The sequence below is a fragment of the Hyaena hyaena genome, unplaced genomic scaffold, assembly GCF_003009895.1.
Source record: "Hyaena hyaena isolate Hyena2069 unplaced genomic scaffold, ASM300989v1 scaffold_329, whole genome shotgun sequence".
In the NCBI taxonomy this organism is placed as follows: domain Eukaryota; kingdom Metazoa; phylum Chordata; class Mammalia; order Carnivora; family Hyaenidae; genus Hyaena; species Hyaena hyaena.
In genome coordinates this window covers 740,238-744,209 of record NW_024080960.1, presented here as the reverse complement: position 1 = coordinate 744,209, position 3,972 = coordinate 740,238, and the positions used below count along the sequence as shown (strand labels likewise).

Genomic DNA, 3,972 nt, shown 5'->3' with positions numbered 1-3,972 from the left:
CCCCCTCAGGATTTCTTGTAGGGCTGGCTTAGTGGTGACAAATTCTTTCAATTTTTGTTTATTTGGAAAGACTTTTATCTCTTTCTATTCTGAATGACAGGCTTGCTGGATAGAGGATTCTTGGCTGCATATTTTTTTGTTCATCATATTGAAGATCTCCTGCCATTCCTTTCTGGCCTGCCAAGTTTCAGTAGATAGGTCTGTCACCACTCTGATAGGTTTCCCTTTGTATGTTAGGGCCCTTTTCTCCCTAGCTGCTTTCAAAATTCTCTCTTTATCCTTATATTTAGCCAGTTTCACTATGATATGTTGTGCAGAAGGTCAATTCAAAGTATGTCTAAGGGGAGTTCTCTGTGCCTCTTATATTTCAACGTTTACTTCCTTCCCCAGGTTGGGGAAGTTCTCAGCTGTAATTTGTTCCAGGACTCCTTCAGCACCTTTCCCTCTCTCTTCTTCCTCTGGGATTCCTATGATATGGCTATTGTTGTGTTTGACTGTATCACTGAGCTCTTGAACTCTTCTTTCATGTTCCTGGATCAGTTTGTCTCTTTTTTTGTCAGCTTCTTCTTTTTCTATAATAGTGTCTTCTAAATCACTTATTTTCTTTTCTGCCTCTTCAATCCATGCATTGGACACCTCCAGTTTATTATGTATTTCATTTCTCTCATTTTTAAATTCATCATGCCTCTTTTTGTTCTCCATGTTGCTTGTAGCCTTAGTTTCTTTAAGGTCCTGTATGCTTTTTTCCAAGCCCAGCGTTTAATTTTACAATTATTGTTCTAAAATCTTGTTCAGTTATGCTCCTTATATCTGTTTTGAGCAGTTCATTAGCTGTCAATTCTTCTTGGAGTTTCTTTGGAGGAGAGCTCTTTCATTTCATCATTTTGGTTAGCTTTCTGTCTCTTGTTAGTTTTAAAGACTTGTTATGTACTTTACACCTGTGAGCACTGCTGTACCCAAGAAGACTCTGACTGTCCAGGGCCTATCCTTTCAGAAAGTGTTCTTTGAATGGTATCTCTTGGTTTCTCTTGTTGAGACCTTGGTATTTTATTTTCCTACTCGTAGTGGTATTTGGGACTCTCCACCATGTGTACTTTGGCTTGTTTCTTGAGGTAGCCCTGGAGAAGAAAACATACAGACAAACACACAGGGAACAGAGGGACACAAACGTACAAACAAATCCAACAATCATGCTAACCAAGAGGGAAAACTAAAAAGTAGTGAGAAAAGACAGAGGAGGGAAGGCAAATGATAGAAAATAAAAATACATTAAAAAGTCAAAAAGAAGAAAAGAAAAGGAAGAATGAAGAAAACTGATAGACAAAGATCGGTTTAAAGCATATAACCAGAATTCCCAGTTACAATTAAATAGCTGGGTGTATGCAGTGCTTGTTGAAGAGCTAGAGAAAGAGAGAGATGATAGGGCAGAGATGAGGCAAAATTGGAGATAGAATTAAGAGGCAGAAGGGATAAGAAGCGTTTTTCAAAGAGCTAAAGGGTGGAATATGGTTGGAGAGGTGAGAGAAAGAAGGTGGTGTTATCTAGAGAAACTAACTGGTCGTATTACTCCTGAGAGTCTTTGTTATACCGCCATTAACAGTTCCGCTGGTCGCTGCTTCCCTGTTGCAGGGGGTTGAGTGGAGGGTGGGGGAAGTGCCACAGCCTCAGATCTGCCGGGGTTAAGCAGCAATACAACCCGAGTGCGTCTGGGGATCGTAGCAACTTCAGAGTCCACGTCGCCTCACCCCGCTTACCGGCCGCCGAGGCTTCAGCAGGCAACTTTTGCTCATGCAGCCGACATTTCACTGGGCGCCGGCGCCACTTCACCGGGTCGCTGCCACTGCCGCTTTAGTGGGCCAATGTCGCGTGCACCACTGCCGCTTCACCCGGCGCCGGGACCACCTCCACAGGCATTGCTCCTGGTTCACCGGGCCGCCATTGCCATGGAAGGTGCCAGGCGCACGGCAGTTCAGTTTTTCCTGGCGCCTTCTGGGACCAGGGCACCTAGTTTAAAGTCAGCACCCCAACCAGAGCTAAAAAACACTGTCTTTCCAAGCCGAGGATTTTTCTCTTCTTCCTAAAAGAAAAAAAAATTTTAATGTTTATTTTTGAGAGAGATAGAGACCAAATTTGAGTGGGAGGGGGAGGGGCAGAGAGAGAGAATGGGAGACACAGAATTAGAAGAGGGCTCTAGGTTCTGAGCTGTCAGCACAGAGCCCAATGCAGGACTCGAACTCAGGGACCACGAGATCATGACCTGAGCCAAAGTTGGATACCCAACTGATGGAGCTGCCCAGGCACCCTGATTTTTACTTTAAAGATGAGTGAATGGAGGAGGAGAGTTTTCAAAGGACCTTCTACTGGCAAGTGGTACAGTCAGATTTGTGCTCAGGTCTGCCTGATGGTGGCACTTGTGTGCTTAACCCCTGTACCACACTGCCCCGAGCAGAGGGGCAGAGAGTCCAGACAAGAAGGACTGGGACTCGCTATGCACTGTAGACAGGGAATGCGGTGTAGCACGTGTAGCTCCAGGATAGTGGAAGCAGCCCAGTAGGAACAAAGGGACTCCATCTACAAGCTGTCACTGTCTGCGTTTCAGCCACTCTAGGAGGGAAAGGTCTTGTGACCATGGTCACCAGAAGTGAGGAATCTACCTATGATTGTGGCAGAAGCAGTGAACATGTTGATATCTGGGTCAGGAACAACCTGTGGGCCACCCAGGGCCCCTGTTGGAGACCAAAGAGCTTACCACCCTTGAAAGCCCTTGGCTGAGTTTTATCGACTAGGAAGCTCTTGTCTACTATTACTAATACCAATCACAGCATGTTACTTTTTAGCATTTATCCTGAAGGTTTCACCTGGAGCAGGCATCCTGCATTCTCATCATATAATACTTCTATCACTTTCCAGGGACGTAGCTGCACTCTGGTGGTAGCTCCATGTCCTCAGATCAGATGACCAGGCTTCACTACCCTGGGCCTCGTTGTGTCTCCTGGCAGCTCTGTCCTGTTGATCATTGCCCCTCTAGCCTGACCCACCCACTCCATTCCAGGGAATAGCAGAGAGTACAGGGAATTGGGAGCACTCCAAAGGCAGGCAGCAGGATGCATGAAGCTGGTGGGCATCAGAGCAATTTGGAAAAGGTCTTGATCTGGCCTTTTCTCACCCTTTGTGCTCATCCAGTTGGCTGAAGTGGAAGACCAGAAATAGCAGAAGCAGTGAACATAGGTGGGTTGGTTCTGCTGAAGTGTTTTCAGGACCCTTCCCCACATTTCCTGCACTTTGTATCATGAGGGGTGTCATCAGGACCAAATGAAATCATGCACATGGTACTTTTAGAGTTGTGGATGACTGTATTATTTATAAACATTCAAGGTGGAAGAATTGTTCATGCCTACCCTGTTGATACAGGCTTGGTCATGTGATTTGCTTTGGTCAATTACCTGTGTGCAGAAGTGATGTATGTCATTTCTGGGCAGAGGCTTTACGAACCAGCATGTGGTTTGCCTCCCCTCCTCTGACTGTCGGGATGCAGCCTCTGTTGACTAGGGTTGCCTGTGATTCCAAGAGTGGGCAAAGATCATTGCTGACCCAGGATGGATATGCACAAGAGTGAGAAATAAACATGGTTTTAAACCTCTGGGAGTACTCAATTCAGCCTCACATACACCGATATTGGAACAATACAGAGATTAGTGTGCCCCCTGCACAAGGATGACACACAAATTCATGAAGCATTCCATATTTTTAAAAATCACACAATAAAAAATTGCTGAGAGTTTTCAGGTTGTTTGATACTGCAGAATAGCCTATGCTTGCCCGACAGATACACAGCTAAATGCTGGAAGTCTCAGGATGTTTCTGTAAATTAACACTCAGTTGTGAAATGTAAATGCTGCTATTAATAATCAAGACTGAAACACTGAGAAAAAAGCTGAGGAAAAAAATCCTTGGTTTCAGTTTGAACAGAAG

At 45.0% G+C, this 3,972-nt stretch overlaps 1 non-coding gene across 1 annotated transcript; it reads left to right on the top strand.

Moving 5' to 3' along the window:
* Nucleotides 1–3,641: 3,641 nt before the first annotated feature.
* Nucleotides 3,642–3,749, top strand: LOC120243056. The gene has a single exon (XR_005531210.1). It is a non-coding gene; the product is annotated as a U6 spliceosomal RNA (small nuclear RNA).
* Nucleotides 3,750–3,972: the final 223 nt, after the last annotated feature.